The sequence below is a fragment of the Lissotriton helveticus genome, chromosome 5_1 (genome assembly GCF_964261635.1).
Source record: "Lissotriton helveticus chromosome 5_1, aLisHel1.1, whole genome shotgun sequence".
Lineage (NCBI taxonomy): Eukaryota > Metazoa > Chordata > Amphibia > Caudata > Salamandridae > Lissotriton > Lissotriton helveticus.
Genome location: NC_136065.1, coordinates 1,220,649,268 through 1,220,666,625, shown reverse-complemented (window position 1 = coordinate 1,220,666,625; position 17,358 = coordinate 1,220,649,268). Strand labels below are relative to the sequence as shown.

General features: G+C 45.1%; 1 long non-coding RNA gene across 1 annotated transcript in view; it reads right to left on the bottom strand.

Moving 5' to 3' along the window:
• Positions 1–334: 334 nt before the first annotated feature.
• Positions 335–17,358, bottom strand: part of LOC144755229 (uncharacterized) — a 207,077-nt gene continuing 190,053 nt past the window's right edge. Inside the window, exon 3 of the long non-coding RNA XR_013594856.1 lies at positions 335–563. This is a non-coding gene — a long non-coding RNA (uncharacterized LOC144755229). The remainder of the gene's footprint in view (positions 564–17,358) is intronic.

Genomic DNA, 17,358 nt, shown 5'->3' with positions numbered 1-17,358 from the left:
AGGCCAACCGCCCTATGGAAAAATGAATGGGAAAAACGCGTTTTGGGACCCCCCTTTTTTCTCGGCCCCCCCTTGATGAAACCCCCCCAAATTTTCAGGGGCTGCTCAGAAACAAAATGTTCCATTTTCCTGAAAATTTCAGCCAATTCCGTCCACAAACGCCAAAGTTATTAGACATAGAATTTTCAAAAATCCCATAGAGAAAAAATCCTAACTATATATACCTACTGGCGACCGCCAGTAGGTAATATATATATATTACACAACAAAGGTATCCCACCGTTTGAAAGTGCACTCCACAAGACAGTCGGATCCCACTCATTTGCAGTAGAATTCTTTATTTCAATGAACCGCCATGCAGGTTTTAACACAGACGTCATCGTAGATAAACTGCCACACGTTTCAAGTCTTCCTGACTCTAAATCATTGGCAAACACATGTAGAGCAGGACCGGCAATGTGCAGCTCAATTTAAATTCACTTGGACCGTCCCAGTGGGCGTGGCCACTTCTCTTGCCTTGCGGTTTTCGTAGTGCACAACATTTATACTCCAGTGAGTCCGTCCTGAAAAACATGAAATCAAAGTTCACTTTAAAAACCCAGTGGGATGATGTACAGTCTTGTTAAAAACATGCTGCATTCTTAATCCTCCATGATAGGACTACCTCCCTTTGCGATGACACCCAATGACTTCACCTCAGGAAAGCTGCGCTTGCAGCGGGGCTTCTTCCGCGACCGGAGCCGGCCGCTAAAATCCAGTCAAAATATATATATGTATATCCGAGAACCTGGAAAACTGAGGGAGGTGGTGCGCGAGCCGGCAGAGTCACCGGTACATATAAAGCGAAAAAAAGTTCAAAATACAGCGCACTGTCAGTGACACCAATGTTTCAAAGGAAAAAATTATTTATTTCCTCATATTTCCTCATAAATCATAATGCGTTTCGGCCGGTATGCGGCCTTGGTCACAAATACATGGAATACATTTGTACACTTGCATCAACAGTGTAAAAGGACTACATCTCCAAGTGTTCTATTGAAGCACACAACTTTGTCAGCCATATTGGAGTAGGGACGTGAACATCACATATTGAATATCATGCAAAGTGCAAATGCTGGCATAGTTCAGAGACACCATGTGCTGACAATATATAGACTACAATATAATGGATGTAAATGATTTGTTGTAATCGGCTGTCATTAAAAATTCAAAATTTCACCATAATGGTGTATTTTACATAGTGTGTTTGAAAATAAATGCATTCCCCAAGTGAGCAAGTCCATGGTCAATTGTTCATCTTAAATACCACAATATAGTGTTTGTAGTGAATTCAAATGTCATAGAGAATAATTTATATTCAGAATGAACGCATGTGTAAATTTTGAGCTGAATGCATGCCCCTAGTGGGTGACTCTGTGACTCTAGACATGGTGTCTATGTATTGACATGTTCTGTCTTAGTTCAGAGACTTTTTCAAAAGATGTATCCAGTAAAATGTATTATATGAAGAAAACAAAACAAACATGCTCAAAATATAAAAATGAATTCAATAAAAATATCTATATAGAAAATATGTATGTGAACAGTTCTTATCTTGGGTAGATGTGATCAAATCCAAGAAATGCTCCAAAAGTGAAGAAAAGGGTAGGGAAGCTAAAAGTAGAGATAGAGAAACAAATCTGATACCTTCCTTTCATCCTGTAAGAAGAATAGATATATATATATGTATAGCCCCATCCATCAGTGAGCAAGGACATGAAGTCTGAAACGCGTCTGATGGCTTGCACCACAATCAAATAAATATTTGAGAAATAACTTGAAGACTGACTCGGGCCACTGGCGTCACTGGGGTTGGTGTCACCCGGTGTGGGTAACTCATGGTGTCACCCCCAAACGACTTAACGCATGAAACACTTATGTCGGAAATGTTCAGCGCTAGGTACTGTCTTACTCCCTCTAGCTACCTCTCTCTGTCTAGCTCCCTCTAGCTCCCTCTCTCTGTTTTACTCCCTCTAGCTCCCTCTCTCTCTGTCAAACTCCCTCTAGCTCCCGCTCTCTCTGTCAAACTCCCTCTAGCTCCCTCTCCCTCTGTCTTACTCCCTCTAGCTCCCTCTCTCTGTCTTGCTCCCTCTAGCCCCATCTCTCCCTCTCTTACTGGTTCTAGCTCCCTCTCTCTCTGTCTTACTCCCTCTAGCTCCCTCTCTCTCTGTCTTACTCCCTCTAGCTCCCTCTCTCTGTCTTACTCTCTCTAGCTCCCCCTCTCTCTCTCTTACTCCCTCTAGCTCCCGCTCTCTCTCCTACTCACTCTAGCTCCTTCTCTCTCTCTTACTCCCTCTAGCTCCCTCTCTCTCTGTCTTGCTCTCTCTAGCTCCCTCTCTCTGTTTTACTCCCTCTAGCTCCCTCTCTCTCTCTGTCTTGCTCCCTCTAGCTCCCTCTCTCTGTCTTACTCCCTCTAGCTTTCTCTCTCTCTGTCTTACTCCCTCTAGCCCCCTCTCTCTTACTCCCACTAGCTCCCTCTCTCTCTCTTACTCCCTCTAGGCCCTTCTCTCTCTGTCTTGCTCCCTCTCGCTCTCTCTCTCTCTGTCTTACTCCCTCTAGCTCCCTCTCACTCTGTCTTGCTCCTTTCTAGCTCCTTCTCTCTCTCTTACTCCCTCTAGCTGCCTCTCTCTGTCTAGCTCCCTCTCTCTCTGTATTGCTCTCTCTAGCTCCCTCTGTCTCCCTCTCTCTGTCTTACTCCCTCTAGCTCCCTCTCTCTCTGTCTTACTCCCTCTAGCTCTCTCTCTCTCTGTCTTACTCCCTCTAGCTCCCTCTCTCTGTCTAGCTCCCTCTAGCTCCCTCTCTCTCTCTCTTACTCCCTCTCCCTCTGTCTTGCTCCCTCTAGCTCCCTCTCTCTCTATCTTAATCCCTCTAGCTCCCTCTCTCTGTCTAGCTCCCTCTCTCCCTGTCTTACTCCCCGTATCTCACTCTCTGTCTTATTCCCTCTAGCTCCCTCTCTCTCTGTCTTACTCCCTCTAGCTCCCTCTCTCTCTGTCTTACTCCCTCTAGCTCCTTCTAGCTCCCTCTCTCTTACTCCCTCTAGCTCCCTCTCTGTCTTGCTCCCTCTAGCTCCCTCTCTCTCTGTCTTGCTCCGTCTAGCTCCCTCTCTCTCTGTCTTACTCCCTCTAGCTCCCTATCTCTCCGTCTTAGTCCCTCTAGCTCCCTCTCTCTGTCTTGCTCCCTCTAGCTCCCTCTCGCTCTCTTACTCCCTCTGGCTCCCTCTCTCTCTGTCTTGCTCGCTCTAGCTCCCTCTCTCTTTATCTTACTCCCTCTAGCTCCCTGTCTCTGTCTAGCTCCCTCTCTCGCTGTCTTACTCCCTCTAGCTCCCTCTCTCTCTGTCTTCCTTCCTCTAGCTCCCTCTCTCTCTATCTTACTCCCTCTAGCTCCCTCTCTCTGTCTAGCTCCCTCTCTCTATGTCTTGCTCCCTCTAGCTCCCTCTGTCTCCCTCTCTCTCTGTCTTACTCCCTCTAGCTCCCTCTCTCTGTCTAGCTCCCTCTAGCTACCTCACTCTCTGTCTTACTACCTCTAGCTCCCTCTCTCTCTGTCTAGCTCCCTCTCTCTCTCTCTGTCTTACTCCATCTAGCTCCCTCTGTCTCCCTCTCTCTCTGTCTTACTCCCTCTAGCTCCCTCTCTCTCCGTCTTACTCCCTCTAGCTCCCTCTCTCTCTGTCTTGCTCCCTCTAGCTCCCTCTTTCCTATTCCCCCTAGCTCCCTCTCTCTCTGTCTTGCTCCCTCTAGCTCCCTTTCTCTCTATCTTACTCCCTCTAGCTCCCTCTCTCTGTCTAGCTCCCTCTCTCTCTGTCTTACTGCCTCTAGCTCCCTCTGTCTCCCTCTCTCTGTCTTACTCCCTCTAGCTCCCTCTCTCTCTGTCTTTCTCACTCTAGCTCCCTCTCTCTCTGTCTTTCTCACTCTAGCTCTCTCTCTTGTCTGACTCCCTCTAGCTCCCTCTCTCCCTCTGTCTTACTCTCTCTAGCTCCCTCTCTCTCTTTGTTACTCCCTTTTGCCCCCTCTCTCTCTGTCTTGCTCTCTCTAGCTCCCTCTCTCTGTCTTACTCCCTCTAGCTTCCTCTCTCTATGTCTTACTTCCTCTAGCTCCCTCTCTCTATGTCTTGCTCCCTCTAGCTCCCTTTCTCTCTGTCTTACTCCCTCTAGCTCCCTCTGTCTCCCTCTCTCTCTGTTTTACTCCCTCTAGCCCCCTCTCTCTCTGTCTTACTCCCTCTAGCTCCCTCTCTCTCTCTGTCCTACTCCCTCTAGCTCCCTCTCTCTCTGTCTTCCTCCCTCTAGCTCCCTCTCTCTCTCTTACTCCCTCTAGCTCCTTCTCTCTCTGTCTTCCTCCCTCTAGCTCCCTCTCTCTCTATCTCACTCCCTCTAGCTCCCTCTCTCCGTCTAGCTCCCTCTCTCTCTGTCTTGCTCCCTCTAGCTCCCTCTGTCTCCCTCTCTCTCTGTCTTACTCCCTCTAGCTCCCTCTCTCTGTCTAGCTCCCTCTAGCTACCTCACTCTCTGTCTTACTCCCTCTAGCTCCCTCTCTCTCTGTCTAGCTCCCTCTATCTCTCTGTCTTACTCCATCTAGCTCCCTCTGTCTCCCTCTCTCTCTGCCTTACTCCCTCTAGCTCCCTCTCTCTCGGTCTTACTCCATCTAGCTCCCTCTCTCTCTGTCTTGCTCCCTCTAGCTCCCTCTCTCTTATTCCCTCTAGCTCCCTCTCTCTCTGTCTTGCTCCCTCTAGCTCCCTTTCTCTCTATCTTACTCCCTCTAGCTCCCTCTCTCTGTCTAGCTCCCTCTCTCTCTGTCTTACTGCCTCTAGCTCCCTCTGTCTCCCTCTCTCTGTCTTACTCCCTCTAGCTCCCTCTCTCTCTGTCTTTCTCACTCCAGCTCCCTCTCTCTCTGTCTTTCTCACTCTCTCTCTCTCTGTCTTACTCCCTCTAGCTCCCTCTCTCTTTCTGTCTTACTCTCTCTAGCTCCCTCTCTCTCTTTGTTACTCCCTTTTGCTCCCTCTCTCTCTGTCTTGCTCTCTCTAGCTCCCTCTGTCTGTCTTACTCCCTCTAACTCCCTCTCTCTATGTCTTACTTCCTCTAGCTCCCTCTCTCTATGTCTTGCTCCCTCTAGTCCCCACTCTCTGTCTAGCTCCCTCTCTCCCTGTCTTACTCCCTCTAGCTCCCTCTGTCTCCCTCTCTCTCTGTCTTACTCCCTCTGTCTCCATCTCTCTCTGTATTACTCCCTCTAGCTTCCTCTGTCTCCCTCTCTCTCTTACTCCATCTGTCTTCCCTGGATTTGCATAAACAAGAGTGCGAGCAACAGGTGGCACTGTAGTGAAGAGCAAGCTGAAATTTGGAACTGGTTCACTGGAAAACTGAAGCCTGTGCAAGATACTGAAAAATAGGAAACCATGCACCCTCTGATGCGCTAGGCTGCTATAGAGTTGCCTTGTGAGCAAAGAAAATTGCAGTCAAGCATTGCAGATCTCATGCGAGACGCTGGCGAGTGTGAACAGCATGAGGAACAAGCTTGCACAGGGAGCAACAGTAAAGGTGAGAGCAGAGGCGAGGCTGCAGTGCAGATTGGTGTCACCCCATGTGTTGGTGTCACCCGGTGCGGTCCGCACCCCCGCACCCCCTAGTGACGCCACTGACTCGGGCTAATTTTTTAAGTCTGCGTACCTGTCAGTGCGGGTAAGCACATTTGCGACAAGTTGGATTGGTATATTCATCGGGACGAGGTCGGTTCCCGATTAACGCAGACCCCTCCACCACGAAGTTGGCTGACCACAGTACGGACCTAGCAAGGAGTTTCTGTTCCGGTATTGGAGCAACATTGGTCAGCCCCCTGCACGTCACGAGGAAAGAGCGGTTAATGCCGAAGGAGGACAGTTGAGGGAGGAGTCGGAGGACGGAACCCGGAGGCAGCTCTCACGGTGAGGCTAACCGCACCAGCTAGACACGCAGGTTGGGGAGGTGCCACTAGAGTCAGCGCTACGGGGGATGATTATAATATCCACCCAATAATTTCTATAACGCACAATAACTTTGTGGTGCAATGTCAGAAGAGCGGGAGAGAGAGGAGGCATTTGAAGAACTATTTTTAAATCTGCCAAAAGTGAAACAAGGTGAAAATACTAAAAAACCAAAAACTGTGAGTAATGAGACTGAAGTTAAAAAACTGATGAGAGAGCTGGAGAAGAATAGAAGGGGAGAACTCACCAAATGGTGGGAGATTCGTTCCCTCGAGAAATATCACGAAGTGGGGAGGGTGCTGCGCGGCTTGCGCATCATGCTCATCCCAAGTTTCGAGAATCCGAACCCCTTACTACTTAAAGACTGGGCGGAGAGCAACCTTGAAACTTCTATGCGTCTGTTATGCCTACTAGTCAAGTACGCCAAAGTCGACCGCCAAATAAATCTAGATGAAATCGCTAGAATTAATGAAGAACTTAAAAAAGATGAATATAAAAAAGACAAAACGTACATCGAGCAAACTACCAAAGAAATAACAAAACGTCTTAAAAAACAAGAGGACACAATCAAAACAAGAAAAGCTTATAAATGTGCTCGTGACGAACAGGATTACACCCTGGGCCAAATATATACATTTGCCAGGAAGTACGATCATATGCGCAAACAAAGCAAAACAACAACAGCAAAGCCCAACGCTGTGATTCACCAAGTGGCTGCAGAAGTAAGCGACTCCAATCGATCAGGGCCTGACACTAGCCTGGTCCCAAGTGGGGATGAATCGGACGACAGCACCTCGAGAGCACAGAGAGAAGATTTGGGCCAATTAACCCTAGCGGAGGAAATCGAATACGTGAGGCTTCAGAGAAAACACTCACTGCGCTCACGGAACCAAAACTCTGCGCAACCCAAAACAGGAATGCAAGACGACGGCAACGCCGCAAATTCACCCAAACCAAAAGGAAGGCAACCCAGGAAAAAATTCTGGCAGAACAAGAAACAGTAGACGAAAACACCATAATCAACTTAACCAGTACTGAATTAAATCAAGCAGAGAAACAATTACTTTCGTTAGGCTTATCTTTCTGCCCAGAAAGTAACTTTAATTATTGTAACACCAGAATCGACGTCTTTAAATACATTCGCAAGATAAAGCTCAAGAAATATTATGCCATTAAGAAAGGCACATTTGAGAAGAGAAATCTGGAAATCGGCTATCAATCCAATAAAAGCTGATTACAAGCTAAGGATGTCGGTCTGATGCGAACCATGCATTATCTGCGTACTGAGGATGACAAGGTTTTGAACACTCAATCTATCGCTGACACGGAGGACATTGACATCAATCTTACAAGTAGCAGTCCCTTTAAACCACCATCGACATTTAATCCTAGCATGCCTAGAGATGCCATAGATATTTATGCTGACAGGCTTACAGAGGAGCTTAAAAATCTTCAACTCAAAACTATGAAGCAGCATAAACCATCCAATGCCAGAATGAGAGCATACAACAATCTGATACAGAAGTTAAAAAATGATAATAAAATCGTCATTAACCAATCAGATAAGGGCGGTAACATAGTGCTTTGGGCCAAACAAGATTACATCGAGGAAGCTCACCGCCACCTCAATGACGAACTGTGTTATGCCAAGACAGATTTTAACCGCATGCGTGCGGGCGGAATTCCGCCCGTACGCTGAGATTTGCGAAAGCGCACTTTACGTGACGAGCTGGGCTCGTCATCAGCATAGCAGGAGGCTACCTCATGACGAGCCCAGCTCGTCATCAGCGTCGAAGGGGTTAAGACTGCTAAAATGATCCAGGAATCATATGAAAAAGATCTATATCTATGGAAACGTGAGGGACTTATATCCAAAGATGAATTGAAATTTTTACACAAACTGCACCCAGTGTTACCCAACATTTATTTTGTACCCAAAGTACATAAACAACAAACACTGGTGCCGGGTTGGCCCATCGTGTCAGCAAACAACAGTGTTTTCGAAAACACATCGAAATACATAGATTTTTATCTGCAGGAATATGTTGTCTCATTACCAGCTTACATCAAAGATACAACGGAGTTCTTATATCTTTTAAATCAATGTACATGGACTGACGACTTGTTACTCATGACAATGGATATAGCCACGCTATTCACCAGTATAGCACACGCTGATGGAATAAGAGCGGTCAAATACTATCTGGACCAACGCCCCAGTGAATTATACCAACATAACAAAATGCTTATCACTATGATAGACAAATGTTTAAATAACAATGTTTTTTCATTCAACAATGTTGTTTACAGGCAATTGAGGGGGGTGGCCATGGGGGCATGTTTTCCCCCACCTACGCGGGGCTCCACGTGGGGTGGTGGGAGGAACATGTCCTCAAGGTTCACCACACAGCGTATTGGGACAACAATGTCGTGAGATATTGGAGATATATAGACGACGTGTTTATAATTTGGCGTGGTTCCATGCAAGAAGCTAACCAATTTGTGAATGACATCAACAACAATCAATTGAACCTAAAATTCACAGCAAACATTAGCGCACATGAGGCAACTTTCTTAGATGTGCAGGTTAACATAGTGCAAAATAAAATAACCACCAGCCTGTTTAGGAAAAGCACATCAGGCAACACTATCCTGCATGCTAGAAGCTTCCATCCACGCCACACCATTACAGCCATCCCTTATGGGGAATTTTTGCGAATACACAGGTCCTGTAGTTCCCTGAGATAAGAGACAAACACCAGCAGGTTTGTAAAAATAGACTCCTTGCCAGGGGCTATAATGCCAAGAAGTTAGACGCAAGCATGATAAAGGCTAACCGTCTTAACCGGCTAGAGCTGCTAAATCCTAACAGGACAAAACACTCCATATCACATGAGGGTAACAAAGAAAACACGATCCGCCTCATAACGGGATACAGTCGTCAAGCACGTCAGATCACTAAATTGATTAAGCAGGAATGGCCCATCATCCTTACAGACCATGTACTTCAAGACATCATGCCCAAAACCCCCACGGTCACATATAGACGAGCTTATGCAATGCGCAACGATCTGGTGTGTAGTAGCCCAGAAACATTGAAAGAGGACAATTGGTTGTCCACCCGTAAAGGGTTTTTTCGTTGCAGCAGTTGCCGGGCGTGCAAGTTTGGAGTTAATGTCAAAACACATCCAACTCCATTTGATATCACTCCTATTACTTTGAAAGGTCATTATACTTGCCGCACTGAACTAGCCGTTTATGTACTGATATGCAGCTGTGAACTTACCTATGTAGGTAGTACCAAATTACCGGTTCACATGCGCATTTTACAGCATCTGAGGGCAATAGTTAATGCCGACCCCAGCTACCCTGTAGCCCGGCATTTTAAGAGTGTACATAATCAAAACCCCAATCACCTCAGATATTTTGTTATTGATGCTGTCAACCCGAGCAAAAGGGGAGGCGATAATGAAAAACGTCTCAGACAGCTTGAATCAAAATATATCGTGCTTCTCAACAGTAAAAGTCCGGGAGGTTTAAACATGGGGAGGATCTCCATAACTTTCTATAATAGAACCAATGTAGAGCTATGGACAATCCGTTTTATGTCTTGTCTAGTGGTTATATACACCCCATCCACATTTTCTTAACTGAAATCAAGGTCTTGCGATAGGATGTGGGGCCTCTTAATACTCCGAAGTACGTAGATATGTATTTGTACAAACAACTGATAACTCACAACGTTAAATAACACTCTTTGGCAGATTAGTGTGGAAAACCGTTGATCTTAACGTTTATGTATTGTTTATTATTATTTGCACATCACATCTATGTGACCCATAGAATCTACACTTATTCTCAGGATACTCATTAATTCTTTGTGGGTCCCTGTTTTAGCACTCGAGCACTTTAGAGTACCGCAGTAGAGATAAAGACACACACACACCATATACACCCACACTGGCGCCACTAATAGCCAGAAGAAAGTAATTCTCTGGACAATTAGGTCGATAGTATTAAAAATAAATATAACAAAACAAAGGGACTTTGAGTATTTGTACAGATAACAGGCAACCATAAAATCCTTGTCTATAGCCCCTTGACCTATGTGCCTAGTAAAGACATAGCCTCAATGTTGTTGCATTATTACTGATTTGTAAGACATCAAGGAAATGTATGCAATTTTAAAATTTTGAAATTAAAAATTTTAAATTTAATTTGTTTGTATATAACATGTTATACACATAGCATTTCAGTAATATGATGCATGGGCCAGGATGTTGTATTGTTATACACAATTAATTTCAAGTGTATTATGTGGAAATCAACACATATTTATGTAACATATAGACAATGCATTGTGTTAAAATGGCGCCCTCAGAAACGTCTCGTTGGGGACCATATGAGAAAATATGGTCCTTTGTCGATGTTTACTGTTTGAAATGAATTGGCGCGTTTTTGTGTGTGGAAACTCTTGTTAAATAGCAGTTACTCAAATCACTCCTCATCAGTGAGCAAGGACGTGAAGTCCGAAACGCATCTGATGGCTTGCACCACAATCAAATAAATATTTGAGAAATAACTTGAAGACTGACTCGGGCTAATTTTTGAAGTCTGCGTACCTGTCAGTGCGGGGAAGCACATTTGCGACAAGTTGGATTGGTATATATGTGTATATATATATATATATATATATATATATATATATATATATATATATATATATATATATATATATATATATATATATATATATATATATTTATATATATATCGTTACATGGGGGAATGGATTCCAAACGTGGAAATTGAATGATTTCCCAAGCAAGCTGTAAGGAAAACGGCACCAGGTAAAGTTTCCCATACAGGTTGTCTGAGGAGTTTGGGAATTCTAAAAAGTAGTGAAACCACACTTAGATGTACATACCTGGTTCCTTACTGGTAAGCTTCATTATTCTGAGTACAGGTCTTCCTCGTCTCAGACCTTACTGCATGAGCAGTCCTCTGCTGTCGCAGATATTGATTATTGTAACCAGGCAAAAATACACCCAATATGGCCACCCAGTCCCAGCATTCCATATGACAGGAAGCCCCACCTAACCACACCCTGACCTATACAAGCCAACAAGAACCAAAATAGAGGACAGGACTGGGAGGACGGTAATTCAGGACTGAGAAGAGGAAGACCTGTACTCAGAGTAAATAAGTTTACCGGTAAGTAACCGGGCACTACCTCCTCATACATCTTCCTCATCTAGGGCTAGATGTAGGTAAATCTTTTTTACCGATTCTAAAATACCGAATTTTAGCGATTCGGTATTTTAGAATCGGTAAATTAGATGTAGGTAATAATTCGGTATTTTTTAGGAGGCCCATAGGAATGAATGTCAATTACCGAATCGGTAATTACCGATTTGGTAAATACCGAAAAAGTCAAGGGTGGCAGGGTGTCACTTTGACACCCTGTTGCACCCTTGATTAGTGCTTGTGTGCCATGTGGCACACATACATGCCCTACATGTATGTGTGCCACATGGCACACAAGCACTAATCAGGGGTGCAACAGGGTGTCAAAGTGTGCATGTATGTGTGCCACATGGTACAGGTGTAAATGCACATATTTGCATTTAGATAGGAATTCGTTATTTACCACCAACTAATAGTTGATTGTAAATAACGAATCCTTAAAGCCCTGTAGCGCTACCTACATCTCAAAATACAGATTCGGTAATTTTACCGAATCGGTAAATTTACCGATTCGGTAAAATTACCGAATCTGTATTTTGAGATGCCCTACATCTCAGTATCCAAATACCGGTCGGTACTGGCCGAAAATCGGTATTTTCGGCCGTTACCGACCGGTATTTGGATACCTGCATCTAGCCCTTAGTCCTTACTGCCTGAGCCAATACCCAAACAGGCACATTTTGGTTCAACAAAACATACATATTGAGCGCTGCACAAATTGCAACACCAGGTTTTTAATAAAGAAAAAAACACACTAAAGTCTCTGACGTCATACACCATAGATAACACACGATCAGCAAAAAAGGGAGATGATGATTCCCCAGCCCGTAAAAGATAGTAAGACATAAAGGCATGAGGAGACGCCCAAGTTGATCTGTCCTGGACAAAAGAGGCAGCTGCTGTCCCACAAATTCATAAGCTCAGTGATTGTCAACTTAACCCACGTGGATGAGGTAGCAGAATAGGGGCAAAGACCTTGAGTAGATAGGCCAAAAGTGATGAACAGTGGATACACTTTATGGAAAGACTCCGTTCAATAAAAATAAATTGAGAAAACCTATGGGCATCCGGGGTATTCAACCGGACTTGTTCTTCTGAGGAATGATCCGGAAAAAACACTGGAAGAATGATATCCTCTGAACAATGGAAGGATATAGACACTGTCGGAAGAAAAGAAGGACTTGGTCTAAAAATAATTCAATCCAAACAAAATCAAAGAAAAGGAGGAGAATGCAACAATGCACTAGTTTCCCCAAACCATCTACCAGAGCAGATGACAATAAGGAACACCACATTGGTTGAGAAAAACTTCAAATCTAAAGACTCAAGGGGCATAAACGGAGGACTCTGCAGACTATGCCACACCAAGGGAAGATCCCATGAGAGGACAGGAGAATGCAACACAGACCGCTTTAGGGAAAAAACTCCTCAAAAGGCCGAAAGTGAGGAGGGAAATGGCCACCACATCAGGACCCCTAATAGCCTGGATTGCAGCCCACTGGCTGTGAATGGTTGAAACTGCCAGACCCATCAAAAAACACACCTGTCATGAACTCCAAGATATAAAGAGACAGGCTTAGACCAGCCTCACTTCTCAAAGTTCTTCAAATGACGCCCATATGTCTTCAAAGTAGAGGGATGCTAAGACTGCTGAATAGTGTCTGCAATCACTGTAGAACACCCTTGTGAAATCAATCTCAGCCACTCAAGTGCCAGACCCCCAATTTCATTTTCTTTGCTGAGTCAAGAGACAGATGGTGAGACCTTAGTGGAAATGGGAGAAAGAGAAACTGCCACTGGGGAGAGACTGACTACTGAATGAGAAAGGGAAACCAAGACCTCCTGCTCCACCCAGGAGTCATGAGTAGAACATCTGCATGGGCTAATTAAATCTTCCTCTCTATCCTGGATATCAACTGGAAAGGAGGGAAACAATATAGGAGACCCACTGGCCTCTGCACCGACAGAGCATCCGTTGCCCACTACCTCTGAGAAGGAATAAGAGAACAGAAGGAGGGGAGAAGAGTGTTAACATCTGCTGCGAACACATCCAATCAAGGTGTTCCATACCTTAACATGTTCAGATGAAAGACGTGAGTACAAAGACAGAATGATATCGATGATGGGAAATGACGGCTCAAATTATCCTCAGACCCATTCTCCCTCCATGGAAGATGAACTGCTGACAGAGCCAAATTCTGCTCCGCCCAACTGCAAATCCTCTGGGTATTGAGATCCAGACTCAGGGACCCCATTCCTTTGTCTGTTGATGTATGACCGAACCACCTAGTTGTTCCTTTGGATACAAATCACCCAAGATCTGATCACCTGGGCAAAACTGAGAAGGGCCATGCAAACATCTGCCAACTCCCTCCAATTGGAGGATCCAATAACCTGTTGTTTTATGGCCCCAAGGAGAGAAGAACAATCAGCCCCAGCAGACATCTTCCCCACCAACACCCGGAAATCACGCAACACGGACTGAACAGCATACATAGCATAAATGTTAGATCTGACTAAAAAGTTAGAGGCAGAATACGAACTGCAGTCTCAATCTTTTTGTCCACAGGGTTAGAGGGAAGAGCATCCTTCGTAATGACTGACCTCTGAGTGGAAAGTCCTGTAATAAGGTTGTCAACCTTAATATTAGAAGGAAATTGCTCTGAGAAACCCTCTAAAGGAAACCATTACAGAAAAAAGCGAGGAAAGGTTTGAGGCTCCAAATTCTTCCACTCATTGGTCAACACTTTTCTAACAGAACTGTGCAACTGGGGAGACTCGAGTTCTGCTCGTTGATAATGAGCTAGAAAATCCTCCTCTGTAAGCGTCAAAACAGGAGCAGAAAACCCTAAATGTTCCCTTATGTGGGACAATACCTCCATAAGGTCTGTTCCCTGCACAAACCGCCCTTTAACATTGTCCTCATCTGTATCAGGCAAGGGATTAGGATCCAGGCGAGGCAATTTTACGAGGGACAGGATCAGCAACTCTCACCCTCAAATCTTGCACTAAAACATAAGGCGCCCATCTTTGAACGTGGAACTGGCTTCCTAAAGCATGCGCCCCACTCCCGCGTTTCAAAGAAAACCTGGAGTCAACCATAAACAAGCATTGAAAATGCAATAGGTCTCGCCTTTAATTAGGTTAAAGCCATTTGCTTTGCTGTATGTAGTGCGCCCCTCTTATCAATCATGAAACTCCCTACTTTAAACTCCACCCCATCGCACGCTTCCTGCACCATGCGTAACCTCCCACCCTATGCCCCTCAACTCTAAGGTCCCCTGCATACACCCTGCCAGTCTAATTTCCTCATTATAAACCTCACCTTGTATTGGCAGGATGGATAGCTCAGGAAGATGGAAGATCAACGCAGAAACATGGAGTGGTCTGAAGGTCTAAAATGTGAATCTTGGCATGGGCATTTCAACCTTTCATCTTTCTGGGGTTGTTGAACAGCGAAATCATAACATCGTTATTTACAGTTTGACTTGAAGCGCTTTGGAGCTAGGTTTTGCTATAAAAATGACAAACATACATTTCGGCCTTACTGTTCAAGGGTCAGATATAAAATGTGGCACCAAAAGTCCCAAAACTGGAAGCTAGTGCAACTCCAATCATGTACCAGTTTATAACCAATGAAAAAATGCTAGGCTTCCTTCTATCATCTACTCTATGGTTGGGGCGGGGGTGAAACAGTTTTTCTGGTAGCCCACCAAAGCACATCAAAAAGCTCCTATCAAACGTCTTATTCCGACTCGTTGAAAGAGTGGCCAATCAAATGGCTGTTCATTCAGCAATGTCATTGACCAACCTTTCAATCAGAGAAGGGTCATGCTTTCTGACTGGCCGATAAACGCCAATTACAGCAGTCCTTACATGCCAAGCCAGCAAAGACAGAGAATTAAAAGCAATCAAGCTGTCTTTACTTAAGCTCGGCCTTTGCTCTAAGACGAATTAGGCACTGTTGTACCATATGCCTAGAAATTCGCAACTGCCACAAGATGAGTTATATGCTAGATGTTTATATATGCTTTGATCCACAGGCCAAACGTTTAAACTAGCTGGCGAGGTTATCCGTAGCCTGCCATCCGTAGTAAGCAGAGTGTAATCATCTGGGTAACAATAGAAGCACCTGTCATTTACAGAGCTTAGAAACTGCAGAAGTGTGGGATCAAACGTTATAAAAAAGATAATCCATAATGAGACTGGAAAGAAAGCAATTTTTAACATCCAATAATAAGATACGTTTCCATGTAAATGGCTATTCGTTATACTATGTGACTTGTTACATTTCATCTTTTTATACCAAGTCATATTTGCCTGTTCTCTCCGCAAAGTGCTTTGAGACCCTCTCATGTGCTGTTAGCGCTATATAAAAACCTCAAAGTAAATACATATATTTGTGTCTAAGTGGGGGGTTCAGAGGCAACCCACGATGAAATGAGAAAATATACCGGTCTTCCCTTTTCAATAGAAAAAAGTTGATTTGCTTCTCAAGAAATAGAGAAGTATCAAACCTGAAAGTATGAAATAAAGCAAAACCACTCACTGTTTTCCATAAAAAAATGAAGTTGACTGGAGCCACCTTCTTCCTTTTCTAAGAAATGTTTTTGAAAAAAAGAACAAGGATCAAATTGTAGCATCATTTTGCAAAATATCGCAAGCACACGCAGAGCATAGGCGAGCCGGCAGATGGCATCGCTTCCACTGCTGCTGCTCAATGGGCACTCGAATGGCCTTCCACTCTGGCCATCAGCGGGAAAAGCATGGACAGGGAGAGGCATGAAGGGAAATGCAACCCTAGAATATGTATTGTATTGTAATTGCATTTATCTAGCGCTTACTACCCCTTACGAGGTGCCAAAACACCTTTTTGGCGAGGCTACTCGGGAACCCATAAAGGATTAGTGGTGATTCAGTATAGTGAAATATGAAAGTAATTTGAGCGGTGGATATGTTAGTCAGTTATTTGGATTGAGCAGGATAGCGAAGGGATAGAAGAGGGAACAAGCATTTGCAATGCAATAGGTCTCGCATTAATTAAGTTTGAGCTATTGGCATTGAGAAATATTGCAACACCAATTGCAACAAAAGTCTATAAATTGTAGGCCAAAGAAAATTGTATTTTTTTGTTTGTAGCAATGGTGGCATGCTGCGCTTTAGATGCATATGTTTAAAAGTAAAGTGTGCCATACTGCGATTTCTACAATAGTTAATTGTGGATGCGTTAACAATTGATGGGTGCACTGATGGCTGGTGGTGTGTGCCTGTAGAAATTGTGCACTGATGGCTGGTGGTGTGTGTGCCTGGTGGAAGTGTGCACGGCCAGCTGGTCGTTTGTGTACCTGGTGGAAGCGTGCACTGACGGCTGGTGTGTGTGTGTGCGCCTGGTGAAAGCATGCACTGACGTCTGGTGTTGTGTGTGTGGTGGAAGCGTGCACTGATGGCTGGTGGTGTTTGTGCCCGGTGAAAGCGTGTACTGACGGCTGGTGGTGTTTGTGCCCGGTGAAAGCGTGCACTGGTGACTGATGGTGTCTGTGCTTGGTGAGTGTGCACTGACGGCCGGTGGTGTGTATGCCTGGTGAAAGCGTGTGCTGACGACTGGTGGTATGTGTGCCTGGTGAAAGCGTGCACTGACGGCTGGTGTGTGTGTGGTGGAAGCGTGCACTGACGGGTGGTGATGTTTGTGCCAGGTGAAAGTGTGCACTGACGGCTGGTGGTGTTTGTGCCCAGTGAAAGCATGCACTGACGACTGATGGTGTCTGTGTCTGGTGAGTGTGCACTGATGGCCGGTGGTGTGTATGCCTGGTGAAAGTGTGGACTGATGGCTGGTGGTGTGTGTGTGGTGGAACCGTGCACTGACGGCTGGTGGTGTTTGTGCCCGGTGAAAGCGTGTACTGACGGCTGGTGGTGTTTGTGCCCGGTGAAAGTGTGCACTGACGGCTGGTGGTGTTTGTGCCCGGTGAAAGCGTGCACTGATGACTGATGGTGTCTGTGCCTGGTGAGTGTGCACTGACGGCCGGTGGTGTGTATGCCTGGTGAAAGCGTGCACTGACGGCTGGTGGTGTGTGTGCCTGGTGAAAGCATGCAGTGATGTCTGGTGGTATGTGTGTGGTGGAAGCGTGCACT